Source organism: Camelus ferus, chromosome 4 (assembly GCF_009834535.1).
Source record: "Camelus ferus isolate YT-003-E chromosome 4, BCGSAC_Cfer_1.0, whole genome shotgun sequence".
NCBI lineage: Eukaryota > Metazoa > Chordata > Mammalia > Artiodactyla > Camelidae > Camelus > Camelus ferus.
Genome location: NC_045699.1, coordinates 38,230,283 through 38,247,709, shown reverse-complemented (window position 1 = coordinate 38,247,709; position 17,427 = coordinate 38,230,283). Strand labels below are relative to the sequence as shown.

Sequence of the window (17,427 nt, the reverse complement as noted above, 5' to 3'; positions counted from 1 at the left end):
TCAGGTGTTAATGGCTTACTGCAGAACTTGCAAGGTCCCAGTAGGACAGCCTCTCACCAAGACTTCTGGAGAACTGATGGGGGCTGGAAGTTGAAGTTGAGGAGGCAGAGGAAGCCTACTCTGAGAAAAGAGAAGCGAGATTCATTCCTGGAGACAGGGAAGATGATGGTGTTTGGGTCAGAGGCCTAGGGCTTGTGAAGGGCTAGTTCATGGGTGTCAGGAGGACTGACTGAGAGCTATGACCTGAGAAGTCACAGGGAGCAATGCATATCCATGCCGGTCATGTATCAGATGGAGCTACCTGCCTGAGAATGGATGATGTGGGCTTGTGGGCCCGATGGCCAAGGTTAGAAGCCCTTCCCTGTTTTCCAAGCACCCAAACTACTTTTGTTCCTACATGTTTTAGAATCCCAAAATATGACTGAGATGCACTCTTTTATCATTTTAGGGAGAGTAGACCTCTATCTAGACTTAGAGAAATAAGGTGATAAGCCATTTCTTGCACCTAAGTGTTGTGGAGCAAATTCATCTCTGTAACCTAATGTCTTCCGAGCAGGATTAGTCTGAGAATTAATGAATTAGAGATCACGTGCACGGAGCACTTAGTGTGGTGTCTGGCACACAGTAGGCATGCTGGGAAACTGTTAATAATTATTATTTAATATACTCTCATTTTATCACCAAAGCAATCACTAGCCCAAGATCAGTGGAGCTGGAGATGATTCTCTCTCTTTTTAAAAAATAGATTTTTTAAAAAGACCAATTTTAAAGTAAAATTAAACAAAAGGTACAGAGATTTCCCATATACTCTCTGCCCTACACAGGCATAGCCTCCCCCATCTGCTTCTCTTTTCAAACAAAAGACTTACAGTTCCTGACATTGATCCTAGTATGCCAGAACTGAAATGGTTCTATACTAGGGGACACTGAGCAACGACAATAAATGGGCACAGCAATGTGATGACTTGACACAATAGACATTTATTTCTCACTTACTTAACACTCCAGGGCAGTCTGTGGTGAGTGGTTGAGTTCTCCGCTCCATACAGTCTTTCTGGGACTCAGGCTGACAGTGCTTCTACTGTCTTTAGCAGGTGGGTACCAAGGGCAAAATAACAGGAAAGGGAGGAGAACACATGGGGGTTTTATGGGCCAGCCCTAGAAGTGGCACACAAGCTTTTGGTCATATGCCGTCAGCTAGGACTCAATCACAAGGTCATGCTTAACCTGCAAAAGAGGGTAGGAACCGCAGTCTAGCAGTGCATCCAAGGAAAAGAGAAAGAGGAGTTTGATGGATGGCTAAAAATATGTCAAACTAGGGATTATTTATTTGGGTCCAATTGTTTGTTGGATTGAGTGTGGCTTTGGAAGGTGGAGTGTTGTTTGGTATGGCTTTGGAAAGTGGGTTTTTTCTTTCTACAGAAATGGTTAATACGAAGTCCTCCTTATTTAGGGCATGGCACTCTTTTGACTAACACTCCGTAACTTCTTGCACCAGACGTCATCAAAATTTTCGTCAGATATATTCCCATTTGTTTTCCCACAATTTACTTATAGTGGCAAAACCTATTGCACGCAAAAGGTGAAATCTAGTTGGAATGAGAGTTGGCTTTATTGAGCACTGTTGGTTTAGGGACAGCTATAAAATATGTCCATTGTGACTTTCTTCTCACTGCTTGACCTCCACCCATTTCCCTCCTCACCATCCCTCTAAGCAACACCATGTGAAATCAAACATTTCTTGCCCTCATTTCTAAGTTGCATACAGCCAGCTAGTAGTCATATAAGCAGTGAGGTAAGAGGAGAAATTTACATAAGGAGCCGATTAATATACTATACAAATGAGAGTCCTATGGAGAAGGTTAATTCATTTCCTACACTGAATGGCCACGATCACTGTAAATTTTCACCATGGCAAGAGCTAAGATGGAGATGGAAAACTTGGATATACATGAGAGATGGGAAACTAAATTTTATGAAGAGAGTTAATTATTATGTACTTTTCCCATAAAGTAGAAGACCTTAAATGGTGTTCTGACTTTAAAGCTTGGATTCATAAGCTTGAAAATGATTTTTTTAGAGTCATCTTGGACCATTTCTTGTAGGGCAGTGGGTGGGGAATTGAAAAATTTTTCATGAAATATTTCACTTTATCAAATTTTAAAACTGAAGACATTTCTAGAGTGCTATTGTGAAAATTTATGATCTGCTCATTTTTAAGCCCCCTAAGAACCGTGGCTGACGGCATTGGTGGACTGGTCAGAACATACGTTTTTTTTTTTTTTTTTTTGTAACTCCTCAGTGGCTGCTCCATTACTTTATTTTCAGTCATTGATTTATTGACTTAACTAACATTCGTTAAGTGCCCAGCATTTGCCAGGCACTGTGCTTAAGATTAGCGAGGTGGGCACTCACAGGTCCAGGTGAAGGCAGACATGTGAAATAACCTCATCGCACCAGAAGCTACAATTGAGGCATTTGCAAAATGCTTTTGAATTCAAGTGAAAGAGGGACTCCCTCTCTCAGGAGGAAAGGGAAGGCGTCACAGAGAATGACATGGAGCTTACCCGGTGGAGGGAACAGCAGCTGAGAGAGAGGTCTGGGGAATGGTGGACAAGTTGTACAGCTAGTTCTAGGGCATGTCCTGGGATAAGGTAGGAGGTAGCATGAGATAAAGCTGAGAAGAATGGGTAAATTTGTTAAAAGCCTTTCATGCAGTTTTAAGGAATAAGTTTTTATGCAGGCTGGGGAAGCTAGGAAATGTTTTGAATGTCACCAGTTCTGGGTTAATTAATTAATTCAGCAAACGTTTATTATCATCCACTAGAGTATAAACTGCTTGGCCTTAGAAGACTGAATATGATGTAGACCCTGCCCACAGGAACTTAACAGTTTGGTGAGTGATTATAACCAATAGAATTGGCTCTAAAGGCTTTTTTTGGGAAGGACTTTAATTGAGCATACGATCAACCCCTTCCAAATTCACTTCATCTCACCATTAAGATCATCATTACCTTTGATGTGGGTGATGGAAGTTTTCTCAGTCTGAAGGGTAAAGGGCCTAGCAGGGAAGTAGCCTTTTGCCAACCAGACAGAATTTCTCAAAATGCCCTGGACTCCTGGCCCTCCTCTCACTGGGGTTGTCAGCGCACACTCTTCCTGGGAGCAGGAGGCATCTCCTCATGCTTGCTCTGAACACGGTGCAGTCTAAGCTTTCTTTACCAAGGCAAGGCAAGACCAAGAGTTTACCTAAAGGAGCGATAAGAAATTTGGTGAACTGTTCTTATTTTTAGCATCAACTTTCCCAACCATGGACATTTCAAAATGTCCTGACACCATCTTCTAGTAGTTTCTTTTTTCCTTTCAGTATTAACTGATTAACTGTATCAAACACTTGTGGGCGATCTGCCTGATCCTTGTGTCTCTGACTCCTGCCCCTGCCAAAAACAATTCCTAAATTATGAGTAAAAATTTATCTGTCTCTGACTGATACACCTTTGATTCCAACAGATAAAGTATTTCATTAGGTTCTGGAAAACTAGCTGCAAACTTGCTCTCCGGGCAAGGGCTGATTCCATTGCCCAGACTCCCCTCATGGCCGCTTGCCCACCTAGAGAGGCTGCTGTGTCCTCTGTTCTGGAAGAAAGAAGGCCAGATAAGATCAGGCAGTAGGTCATAGAGCCCTTGTCTGGCTCTTCTGACACAGAAAGCTTCCGGGCCTTCTTATTTCATTCTGGACCTCACTCAGGTACAGTAACCTCCCGCTGGTCCAGCCAGATCAGGACACTCACCCCAGCCTCCATCCTGAGCCTCCCAGCCCAGCCAGGATTTGAACCCATGGTCCCGAGAGCAGGATGGATTAGTGCTCAGGGCTCCCACGCTGAGTCTATCAAAGCTTTCCTCCACACATCCCCATTATGTGAACGGCTCTGTTAACCAAACCTATTATCTTTCCCCCTTGGTTTTCAAGTTGAGAAAGGGAAAGCAACTTCTTTAATGGCCCACAGATTGATGATTAACATTTTACATGTCCCTGCTGCTAAGTAAAAGAACTGCTTTGTGGACAGTGAAAATGCCTAGGAGAAGGAAGCGGGAGTCAACTTGGTTTATTAAGTTGTGCTGCTTCATTAATCACAATCTTTTTTTATGGCAGTGCTTAAAGGCCCATCCGTTGTACTTCTCGGGAATGGGGTAGATCAAAAACAAGTGCTTTTAGTGCACCTTTGACATCTGGCATAGCAGCCGGCTATCTGCGATATTGCTCTCAAGCAGTGTGGGGAGCTGCATTTACTGTGACCATGCTGGCCCTTCTGATTTAAGCTACTGCAGAGGGCAATGAATTACCTTAAAGGAGCTCCAGTGCAGAACTCCAAGTTTTATGCCGGACCCCTGCCAGCTTCCCCACTTTATGAGTATGAACAATCAGACAATTGAACTGATTTGACTTCGCCGCTCCTGGAGTTTCATTGCCTCGAAACTGGGGATGTAATGATGGCAATGCCACGCTAAGTGCCGCTCTGACTAGCAGCGGTACCCGCTGCCCGTTCAAGTAGGGCACCCATTCTTGTTAGCTGAAAACTGCTCTGATTTGCAGCAAGGGGGAAAATAGATCCCATGCAATCAGATTAACTCAACTCTGAATGTTATTTTCATTTAACACTGTGGAACCAGGCAGTGTCCCAATTTTTTTTTTTTTAATGGTAAACTCATTAAAAGGCAGGGTTGTTTTGCAAGGAGCCTTATAGCGCTGGTGCGGAAGGCACCTGCCAAGTCCCAGTACAGACTGCAGACACGCACGCTCGTATAAGCTCTCACACACGCACGACATATACTCCGACTCCACATACAGTCTCAAGTTCAACTAGTATCATCTGTGTAACAAAAGGGCATCTATCTGGTCCAGTCAAAATGCCCTGAAATCAAGTTATTCACAACATTTAAAACTCATGTCACTACATACACATTTTAGCTCTGTGTGAAACAGAAGACAGTGCTAAGGCTTAGTTATTGCATACTTTCTGTGTCAGAGAACATATTCATTTTCAGGATTTTCTACATGTAAAAGGAGTTTTCCTCTAATATCCTTTGAAAATAGTGTTATTGTATGTGGAAGGACGAGCCAATGCTCATTGTAAAAAAAATTCAAAAAATGCAGTGAAGAACCCAGAAGAATGTGCAAGTCACCCACTATCTGACCACTTAGCGATCCCTATTATTAAAACTTTATCCAGACTTCTCTCTTTGTAATGTACACTGATTGATCGCTTCAGTCATTCATTTTGCATCTGTAAGCAAATCTAAGTGTTATTAGAACAGTATGGAAAAAATGATCCCATTTATGTAAGACGAACACACACACACACACACATACGCATATTTAAATGAAACCTCCCTGGAATATCATTTCCTTATGTCCACATGCTTGCTTGGCATTGACTGTAGACTTGCAGTCTAGCAGACATCTCAGTCAATTTAATGCCTGAGAGCCTGATATCCTCCCACAATGTCACACATTTCAGTTAATGCAACGCCACCTTTTGGTTGCTAAGGCCCTAAATTTCGGAGTCATCCTTGCTTCCTCTTGTTTGTTTCACCCCATATGCAGTTTATTCACAAATCCTCTCAGCTGTGTCTGCAAAATAAATTCAGAACAGGGTCACGTCTCACCGATCTTCAGCACCGTCATTGCTCACCTGAATTATTGCAATAAACTTCGTATTGATCCTCCTGATTCCTGCATGCAATTTGGATGAAGCTAAATACCTTGCAGGATTGTCACATACTTTCATGTTTTTCAAAAAATGTGATGACAGTGAGGCATTTTGGAAAGAGCAGATATTTAAATCTAGATAGATAATGTCCAAACGTCCAGATGCGGCGTACAAGTGCCCTCCGCCTCTCCAGATGCAGCTCTCGGTATTCTTTGCCTTACACTTCCTCTTGCCTTTACTGTGCTGCCGTTTGTGCTTGGAGTCTTCTTTCCCTGCTTGCTCTTTGATGGTTAAATCTTATTTCGCCTTTTAAAAAATGCTAATATTCCTTTATTGATGTATAATTTATATATAGTCAAAGGCACAAATCTTAAGCATACACACTGATGAATTTTGACAAATGCATGTACTCATACAACCATCATCCAGATCGAGACAGAACATTTCCATCACCCCAGAAAGTTTTCTCATGCTTCTTTCCAGTCAACCTCCAGCCCCTCCCATGACACTGATTTCTATAACTGTAGATTATCTTTTGCCTGTTCTTCAACTTTTTATAAATGGAATCACCCTTTTGTGTCTGACTTACTTCACTCAACATGTTTTTGAGATTTATCCATGTGATTGTGTGTATAAGTTGTTCATTCTTTTTATTGCTAGACAGAATAGTGTATGTAGCGGTACCTTATAGTTTTAATTTGTATTTCCTTGGTGCCTAATAATGTTAAATATCTGGTTTTTTTTATGCACACTACTTATTTCTCCTTTAAGCCAGTGTTTTTCAAACTGCAGATTTAGTCCAATGGTGAGGTATCAAATCAGTTTAGTTGGTTGGAACTCACATTTAAAAGGAAAATTTTTATGAATGTTCCATGTGTTTGGAAATAAAGTGAATTCTTTGTTTATTGGGTACATAGTAAAATTTATCTGAGGTCAAACTTGTTAACTGTGTTATTCAAATCTTCTCTAGGTTTTCTTGAAAACAATCTATTTAATCTTCTAGGATCTGAGACCTGTGTGATTTTTGTCCACTGTGGCTTTTTCAATTTCTCCTTGGAATTCTAACAAATTTCGCTTTATATATTTCAAAACCACATTGTTAGGTTCATAAAAAAGTAGATGACTGTTGAATCTTCTAGGTGAATTTGTAACTTTAAAAAATACTAAGTAGTCCATACTATAATTTTCTTGAATTCTATTTCATCTGACTACTAGTTTGACATCCTCAAAAATCTTTTTGTTATCATTTATGTACGGTACTTTTTTTCATTTCTTTATTTTCAATTTCCCTGTGTCAATTTGCATCAAGGCTCTCATAAAAAAATATTGTATATTTTAATTTTTACAAAAAGCTGATCCATGCCTCTACTTTTAAAAAGGGGAAATAACATATTGGTTGTAAAGTATTAGTATGTATAAACTTACTTTGGGGACATTTTATCATATACTTCATACATATTATGATTTCTATTGCTTCTTTTCTCCCTTTTTTCTAGAATTTCAGTGTGCTGAGTTTCTTTTCTGTGCCTTATAATAAGAATTTATAATTTTGTTCACATGGGTTGTGTACTTCTACTGTTAAATTGTTCACTGGAACTTTGTAGTATTGTTATTGTAGTGCATGAGATATTTTCCACTTAATTTCTTGCTGATACAGTATTTCAAAATGTAGATCGTTGCCTGTTTAGCATCCACGTAGCCATCTAGTGAACTTACCTTTATGAATTGATTTTTGAAAATAGTCTTTTGTATTTTCTAGACATACAATTATATTGTTTAAATATAAAGATGATTTTGGTTCTTTTCTCCCCTAGTATTTTCACTGATGATCTACTTCTCTTTATCCGGTGTACTTCTTTTCCTTCTATTCATATGCTGCTTAGTTTTATTGGGAATGTCTTTTTGGCAGCTATTAGTAAAGCTGTAAATGCTTCTCCTTTAATCTATTTTTGTATAATATTTATTTGAACCCAAACTTGTTAGGTGTGAAGCTCGGTTTATAACTTTTAAGAAGCATTTTTCTTGGCACTGCAGATGTAGGTAAAGAGCGGGTAATATTACCACGGTAATAATGTAAGGTGACATGATTTATTTTAGTGGTATATAATTTATTTTAATAACTTGATGAATGGCCTTAATCTTGAATCTCTGGTAATGTTAAGATCTGAAGGGCTTCCTTATATTTCTCAATTATAGTTTACTTCATTTTATGGTAGAAAAGTATATTCCATAGCTGAATTTTGGAGGTAACTGCTTACCAATATTAATCTGTAATACCTGTTTTATCCTCAATAGGCTGTTTTGATGCTCAGACGAAGAATATATGTGAAAGACATTGCGAGATATAATGGTTCGTCTTCATTATTAGAGTGGGTGTCCAATGAGTATGTTAATTTGATTTGATACCTAACTTGGCCACCTTCACCACATATTTCCTTTTCAATTATCTATGCCTTTTTCAAAAAGGATATGAGATCCTGTGCCCAGGGACAGAGTGGATATGTGGAAATTATTTGTTTGAAAATGAATTACAACATAAGATTCCTTTTAAAGACAGATGTTGGGGGCTTTTCCCCCCTGCTGATTCTGACAGCATATCTGCAGAATACATGTGTCCCAGTGGTGATTTTGGTCAAACACGAAGCTGAGCAGACACTTGCTTGAGCCCCAACCACCTGGCAGGCCTTTGTTGTCTGGGCAAGAGTCTCCAGACTGGGAAATCTGAGGGACACATTTTATTCCAGCTGAAGGCAGGATTATGGGTTGATGATTTACTGTGAGACCCAAGCTCTACTAAAGGCACCATTTAGAATGAGAAGCTTGGGGATTTGCATTCATCAGGCACAAGAACCAGGAGCCAGGAAGTGAATTATAGGCCAAAGCTGTCTCACCAGCTGGTGAGACTTTGCAATTTAGTTCCAATGCAGGTAGAGCTGTGCTCATGAACAAAGGGCCATCAGGCAAACTGGCATAGACCTTGCCATGGACTTTGCCTACAGGGGCACTGTCTCTCCAAGAGACAGGTGGAGCCTTGGAGGAAATACCCTCTGGTTTCTGCAAGGTTGAGTTCCACGAACCATTTCCCAAGTGGAGGATGGGAGAGCCTCAGACTCTTACTTCATGCTCATCAGATGTGTTCAGGTGTCAGAGTTCCTGAGAGTCGTATTGCTCCTCATAGAAAAATAATAATTATTATCAAATATTCAGATTAGTCATAAAATAATTTAATAAGTAATTTTCTTTTAAATGTTATTTCGTCAGTGATTAAGTTCCAGTATAAGCTTAATATTAGGTAGGGCTTTCTTGTTCTCCAAGATCTAGCTTTAGCACACAATTCCACATCCTGTCTAACATCTAACTGAAGAAGTCAAAGCATTTTCTAGAGAGCTCTGTGTATTTCTGGGTATTTAAGTTCTCAAGGTCACATAAACTATTCTGAGGTTGACTATTGAAAATCAGGAGTCACGCGGATGGTGCTGGAGCTACACTGTTCATGAGCAGCAGACAATCTAAAACCATACATTTACCATCCCTGCTCTTAAATCTTGCCACTGGGAGTTTCTCCTCATCTATCCTCTGGCCCAGCAGTGTCAACGTTTCATGGTCTCATTGGTTCCTTTCTTGGTGTCTTTCCCCCCTATTTCCTCGCACACTTCCTTCTTCCTGGAGAGCCTCGGAAACTTTGAATTCTCCTCCAAAACTATTAAATCTCAATAGAACTAAGAGTTTTCTACTTAACAGAAGCTGTCTTCTGGAGCTGATAGTTGTGATTGTGAATAAGAGATGTTTTTTCCTTGGTCATCAATACAGATGAGTGGTAACCAATCTCAATATTTAAAAAAAAAAGATTTATAAGGAAAAACAGATTAGTTATTCAATCCAGCTTGTGGCCAGTTCTGTGAGGGCATAGTTATAGAAACACTGAGTTAAAAGTAATGTTTTCAGGCAGGCATCCCAGAGCCTTCATAACCAGCCTACTTTTACCCTTTCTCCACTGATCTTCCATCATTGTTCACCGTGTACTCAGTCATCTGATTTCTGCTGGGGCGGGGTCCTTAGAAGCCTAGGACTTAGTTTTCTACCTTGTAAAAATCCTTGAAGCAAGGAATTACAAAGAACCTAAGGTCTGAGTGTGAGCCCAAAGGAGGGAAGAGAGAGGGAAAAACACAGATGATTATCTCAAAAAATTTCCTTCCATGATAGACTAAAATTGCTCCATTTTTCATATGTAAGGTTTTCTATCTTCAAGAAGACTGGGAGTGAGAAGTGAAAGATACATCTATTTTGATACGATATGACAAAGATTCGTTTGGCTATAATTCTGATTTGTGGAAGGTGGGTAAGCCTGGCCCATCCCTACCTACTGTGTAATCCTGCAAGCTCTCTCTTGCTTCCCCCATCTTCTGGCTACATGCGAAGGACCCAGTGACAAAGATGACATCTAAGATGACATTTGGCCCACTGTGTTGCCTGCTACAACAGGAACACATGATCACAGCTGTAAAGGTTTCCATTTCTTAAAAAGTAGTACCTTCTCTAAAATTTCTTGTGCAGTGATACAGCTTGAGACAAAATTAGTTCTCCAGATTCTCTTCTTTTTGATGGAGACTTTGTGATTTGATGAAACCAGCCTGGGAGATTTGAGAGGGACATGCCAAGTCCAGGCTTTTGTCTAATTTGTGTTACAAATTAGTCTCCCTGGTCTCTCTGCTTGTTTGTTTCCTGCCCAGCTGAGTCTTCTGTGGAAATCGAGGAAGTTAAGTCTAACCTCTAATAGCCACTCAGGCTCCTTTTATTGCTTTTGGTTAAATCTTTGGAGAAAGGAAAGGAAAGAGTATTTTTCCAATGCCATTTGCCAATGGGTCATTTCCCCTCTCACTGCTAATGATAAAAAGCATGTCTATATCTGGTGCCTCTGCTGGAGGATGATTCAAAGGGCAAAACCAGAGAGGTGACAGCGAGTATATAGTTGGGAAGCTAAAATTACAAAAGGAGAATGGCCCCGAATACGCGTGGTTGCCGTATTTATTGAATGCTTACTCTATGCCCTGCTTAGTGAACTTGGGAGACAAAAGATCTGTGACACATCGCTGTCAAGAATTCTACAGTCTCTTAGAATAATATTTATTCAGCCAGTTAAACTTAGCAAGTTCAAGTTCAGAAAACAGAGAACACTTTTATAACATGATGGCTTGGAAATCTGAGACATCTCCCTACCAAGATGGCCTTTGAGGGTTTGCTTCACTTCTACCTCGTCTCTCACTGGGTCAGGCTGCTGCTGCCACTTGGAGTATGAGGCCAAACCCCAGCTACTCCTTTGATGTCTGAAATGCCTCATGCACACGAGTGATTATGCACAGAATCACTGGTGTGATTATGGGAACATCTTGCCAGTTCTTGCTCTTAAATAAAGGAAAGGATCTATGAATGAAACAAAGCTTTGTGCACACAAAGAGCTTGATTGATAATTTTGGTAATGCTATCAAAGGTTAGTAACTGTCATCTTACGTGGCCCAACCTGAATTTTAAAAATAGTAAGTTTCATCTTGTGTTTCAATGCTGCTTAAATCTAGGTTTCTGAAAAAACTTTAGATGATTTTAGAGTGAAGAGTTCTGTGATCACTTGTTGGTGACTAGTGACATGAGCCTGGGATAAGTTGTGTTAATATATTTGATTTCCCTGACTGGTCGCTTGAAGACCTGATTAGAAACCAGAGGACATAAGCGGTGTTTTAACAGAAACATCAGTGCAGTTCTGTTTCAGGACCACAGGGATCTGGATGTCTTGAGTCGAGAAGTTGGTTGAAAAGTACATACTGCAAGGGTTTCCACTGGTTCCAAAGACTAAAGAGACTTTACAGAAGGCTTTCTAATGCTTATCCTGTCATACGGGCCAGTGGTTCTAGTTTTAAAATCTATTGCAAGTTGCTTGAAACTGCTTTTCTTAAGAGCATTTTAGCTCTAGGGACCCCAACCTACAACTTCCAAGCACCTGAAAAATTGCCGGCCTCTCTTGGAACTGCCTTTAAACATCACTGTGAGTCTGTGATTATCCTCAACTGCTTCTTACTCCAGCTTCAAGTAAGACTCAGAGCATTCATATGTTGGTGAGCATTGATTTTGCTGTTGGAGCAGCTTGGTGATGCTTTGTTCAAAAAAAAAAAAAATCAGACCTAGAGACTTAATCATTAACTATTATCTGAAAGCTTCCATCTATTTCAGACCTGCTATCACTTATCTCAATAGCAGAAGAGTTGCATATGGCTCTGCTAGCTGGGGCTTCCTTTTATGAAAGTTCTAGAAAAGGAGAGCTATTAGCTTTATTTTGCTTATCTGTGAGAGATGTTGCTGTCTTTTGAATTGCATCTTGGTAAGCTGTTTGGCTAGAATGAAGCCTGGGTCTTTACTCAATGAGTGTTTCTGACTAAGGCCAAGAATTTCGAGAAAAAAATTACCCACTATTTTCTGGAAAAGGGGCAACTCTATAGGTAAGGACCCATGGGATAATGTTTTTAAAGCTAACTAATGTTTTTAAAGCTAAATCTATCTGTCTTCTTCATAGCCTCCTTGTTTCCTGTGTGGGAGAAAGAAAACAATGAGGTAAGATTTTTTTTTCTTTTTCTTCTTTTAATTTTGTTCAGCATTAAAGGAGGGAACTTCATAAACATTGATTGTCATTTACAGAAAACATTCAGAAATCATGTGTGCATTATCAGGGAATGCTAACAGTATCCAACTAATAATTTACAGGACATAAAATAAGGACAAAAACCTATTACATTCTAAAGTAATATAAAACTCTTTTTTTTTAATTGTTAGGGAGTGCTGTTTTATTCTAGTATATTTATAATAAAAAAAACTCAATGCTTACTTCCTAAATGACTCAGGCTGCAGTTTTACCCATATACACAGAAATTAGGGCTTATATATTAAACAAGGAGAGAGAGATCAGAAAATTGTAGATTTTAAAACTATATATGTCACTGGGTTTATTTGTATTTGCCTTTTGCCTCTATAGGCCAATAATAATACATGTAATAATGTAATTAAGCTCCAGAAAAATCAGTGGTGACTATAGGAGGCATTATTCCTTTAAAAAAATCAATATTATGCTTTTTAGAGTGAATACTTTTATTTTACAGATGTCTGGCAATGCAACTGGCTTGCTTTGCCAACAATGGCGTGCATGCTAATAAAAGACGCAAGCTGCACATTCAAGGTGCAGTGGGGTTGGCAGGTACAGCCAAGCCCCCAGCAGCACACAGTGTCCACCGCTGAAGGACTCAGCCCCACTCTTCACTTTACACATGTAGGTTGGAGCTAAGGTACAAACATTAAATCTCTGAATGTTGGAAGTATATGAAAATCATTTCTCTCAATCCTAAAAGCAAGGAAGTATTGTCAGGGATTTCAAAAATATTGGAAAGTCTCATTTAAATCTAAATATCTTTTTTTTAATTATAAATTGATCATCATAAAATACTAGCCTTTTAAAGTCATATTTCGGATGCAGGAAAAGCATCAGGTTCATCAGACTTGCTCCTGCCTGTGTTGTTACAGCTCATGACACCTTCAATTTTCCAATTTTCCTCCCTCTCTGCCTCTCCCCAACCCTCCCCCAGGTTCTTGACAACATTTATTTGGTAAAGGTCAGTTATGGCTTCAGCGAATGAGTAGTCTGACCTCAAGTTACTAATACGAAATAAATGTATACAAAAATATTTTGTTCATCGGAAAGCAGAGTTTGTTTTCCTTAAGCTATTCCATGCAGAAAGAATATGGACAAAGCCACTTGCTACAAGGAAAGATGACTTACTCAGGCAACTTTTTTTTTTAACTTTCCTTTTTCATATTGTCTAGTTCAGATAGAGTCTGCAGGTCTTAGGCCAATCTTCAATACAAATTCTTTGGAGCAGATTTAATTGACAGCCCTGTTCCCTTCTCAGCAGTCTTACAAAAAGAAGCGTACACTTAGCACCAATGACCCGTCAAGGTGCTTAACCTGTCGCAACCAGTTTCTGAGAAGTACATAACACGCAGAAAGGAAGCAAGTACATATTTGCTCTTTGTTGGTTTTTTCCCCCTCTAAAAAAATTGTTACAAAGTCTTATGCTTAAACAGAGACATAGAAAAATCAGTGTATTCACTGTCTCCAGTTATTTACAGCAAAAATTACAGAGACAGCATACATCGTATTAGACCTTCCACAAGCATATATTAAAAGTAATTACATTTGAAAAAATATTTTTATTTTTCCTCTACATTTCTACAATACATACTCAGTTTTCGGTAGGTGTAGTTTTCATTCCGTGTGTGTGTGTTAATCAGATGAAGCAGACGGTACTGTGCTTGGAGGTGGGATCTGGAGCTATTCAGACATAGCTGTTGTCTGTCTGCATCTGGTCATGACAGAGGCAGGCGAACGCCCTCCGTCAGCCACCACAAGAAGAGGATGGTTTAATATAAAGATCATGCTGCCCAGCAAGGGGTGGGGTGGGGCACATTCCCTGCGCTTTCCCTCAACTGGGTTTATTCAGTTCTGGTAACCTTGTGCTTTATTTTTGGCCATAAGAACAATCACTGAGCTGCGTTTTCTCATCCACTGGAAGTCGTGCTTACAGTCATGCAGGAGGCAAAGATTACTATGGCCAGTTCACTTCGGATGAACTTCAGCAGCTTAGGAAAAAAGTGCACAAACAGACAACCCCCATCTGCTGCATAGGAATCCATGGTCCCACACTTAGAACAATGGCGGACTACCGGAGAAGAAACTCTTTAAATACAACCAAGGGAAAAGAAAAACCTGTCACAGATACTGAAGCCATACATTTAAAGAAACACACTGAAGACTCCAAAGCATAAAAATCGTGCATCTGACTTTCAGAAAAAAGTGCCAAGAAATCTATCTAACCACCTGCCTCTGTGAAGCTGGGAGTTGGGTCAACACAGAAGTGTCTTTTTTAAGCCATCATTAAATTGTTTTCATTTTTAGACTGTTTGACACTTTTTTTCAACTGACCTCTTACTATATCCTCTAGCAGGGATAGTCAAATACGAAAACCAAATTGAGTATCAGAAGAGCAAGCTCTCCTGTTCCCCCCACCCCCCGACCCCTTTAATACCACGCAGAGTTGTATCTGGCCAGACTTACGGCAGCCAGTCAGGCCCCTAGATTGGAATTTTGGTTTAAACCAGAGGTTGCAAACCACGGGCTGCCCTCTGCCCAGAGGCATATTTGTTTGATCTACACTAAGCTCTGCATCAACTGACATTTATAACTCGAGAGATTGCATACGATTTAGAAACTTTAGCAACACTTCGGCTTTAGCTGATGACTGGATGTCCCCTTTCACTGGAGCATTTCCTTGCTAGCTTGCCACTGGACTGCTTCACTCATTTGCGTCAACTCCCTGGCCTTTTCAGTCTTGAATTTTTAACATTTGCTTTAAATGAGTATGTGCCTCTGGTCCTGAGACACTCCCATTCCACCAACCCCAAATGGTCATCAACTCTTGTCTAAAGACCCACACGGTTTCCCGTATCAGGCTGCTACTTGTACTAGCGGGTGGAAACAGAAAATCAAACACTGCTTCATCTAAAGCAGATGGTAGGTGTCTCCCTCTTTTTCTACAGAGGGCTTTGTGCAAATTTTCACTACACATGCACATTCAAAGTTACTGCTGTCCTATTGAATGGTGGTTCTGCCAGGGCACAGACACCCTTGCCTGAATTTATTGTCAATTGTAGTAACTTCCTTGGACACAAAAGTTAACAGAGAAAAAAAGAGTCGGGAAAAAGTTATTTCTTCTAATTTCCAATAGCAGTAGAATTTTTTCCTTCTATAATAAATGGAAACAAAGACCATGGAACAAAACTGACATCATTTGCATCTGACTGATGTTTTTGAAAAAAGCTGGTAAGCTGTGTCCTTGGAACAGAATAATTGCTTTTGCAGTCAAGTCTAGTACACGTGGGAGCGTGAGTTGACTGTGTGGTTTTCTACAAACAGTTTAGCTTGACTACTGTGAAGTTATGTGCTGAACAGGCAGTTATGGTAGGAAATGTACTGAGGCCTCCCTGGCACCTACTGTTAATATCCAGAGTTCACCGTGATTGAAAGTCTCTTAGATTCTAACAAAGAAATCTAATTACCCAAGAGACGACCATGCTTTTACCCACTCAGTGGTCCCTGAAGTCCAGAGCCCTGAAGACAGTATTAAAACAAGGGGAATCCAGAAATGGTATGTTTGTACAGTACGTCTCCACCTTCAGTCTTTGGGGAGAAAATTGCTGCGTGAAAAGGGATACAAAGAGGACTCCAGTCATGGACAGTAGGGGTAGACGTGGGATGTTAAGCCACACGAGGAATCCCTTATTCTCCTGCATTTCGTCCAAAATATGCCCTTCCTTTTACAGAGCACACGTCGCCTCCCTTGTCAGTGTCATCTCATGTCACTGAGATCTCTCGCTCAGGACTTGTACAAGCAGCTTGGGTTCTCTGGGAGATAACATATTCCTACAAATGGGGCAGCTAGATTATTTGGCTTTTAGCAGATTTTCGAAAACGAGGCTAAGTTGTTCTTACTCGTGAGAAACTTTTCAGCAAGTCCAAATAGTCAGATACATTTACGTGAAGTTACTGCTTGTTGGTCTGAAAGCCTTGTCAGAGTGGTTCTCGCATTTAATTTATGCCATTTATGTTTTGTTGTCATTTTCCTGTTTTCTTCCCCTCCTTCTTGGTGTACCCTTTTCTTCCCCCCCCCCCCCCCAAACGAAACATCCCTGAGTGGATACAGTGCAACATCTGCATCAAGCAGTGATTGTCATTTACGAAGCATGAAGTGAAAAGGACAGAGAGATCACGGATCCTTTCTTCTAGTGCACACTTTATCATGAACGTGTTGTGAACATGTGTGAGTCTTCAGCGGGGGAGAGACATAGATTGCATGTGGGAAAGAAAGTTGTTCTCACTCAAAAATCTCAAAATACCTCAAGATGTAGTCACAGGAGATGTTCAAAGGACAGCTTTTAAAGGTGCTTTGTTACCAGTGAAAATATGACTTGGCCCTCTTTCAAGGGACAGATTTGGCAACTGTGGCGAAAAATGGAAATCTCCTTTCTCCACTAAAGGGGGCTGTGTACTGGTTTCCACTGTTTTGTTCTGGTTCAGTTGCTAGCTGTTTCCTGTCCCCTAGCTTCAAAAGGTCTGTGCCGTCCCAGTGAAATGCTTGCACTAGTGGAAACGACACAAATTCAAATCCAGTACCTCCTGAAGCAAACTGTAGGGAACAGTCTTTTTCCTACATCACCCATGGGACAAGGGAGGAAAAAATTCTCAGCCACTTCATCAATTGAGCCAATTTAAATCCTCTAAGGTAAATGGGAGGAAACAAATTATTCCCTTTGCAACTGAGCAGGAATTACAGGCTGACAACGGGAAACACTAGGCCAACAGAACAATGAAAACAAAGTTTGACATAAGTTCAAAGCTCAAAGGGAAACACCAAGTAGACACATTAAGCATTGCCTATCACAAGCCAATCATAAAACATACATTGCATTTGGAAACGGCTTGGTTTAATTGAGTGCCTTCCATTACCCTGTTTTCCTAGCAATCAGTAAAGTAATCTTTCCATTAGAAGGAAATATGACTCTTGGAATTAATTCTTTATACAAAGAGCTAGCAGGAGTGACATTTACACCAAAAAGAACGGAG

General features: G+C 40.2%; 1 long non-coding RNA gene across 1 annotated transcript; it reads left to right on the top strand.

Moving 5' to 3' along the window:
* The first annotated feature begins 9,015 nt into the window (after positions 1-9,015).
* On the top strand, positions 9,016-14,429 carry LOC116663158. Its single transcript, XR_004319274.1, has 3 exons — positions 9,016-12,311; positions 12,854-13,020; positions 14,284-14,429. It is a non-coding gene; the product is annotated as an uncharacterized LOC116663158 (long non-coding RNA).
* Positions 14,430-17,427: the final 2,998 nt, after the last annotated feature.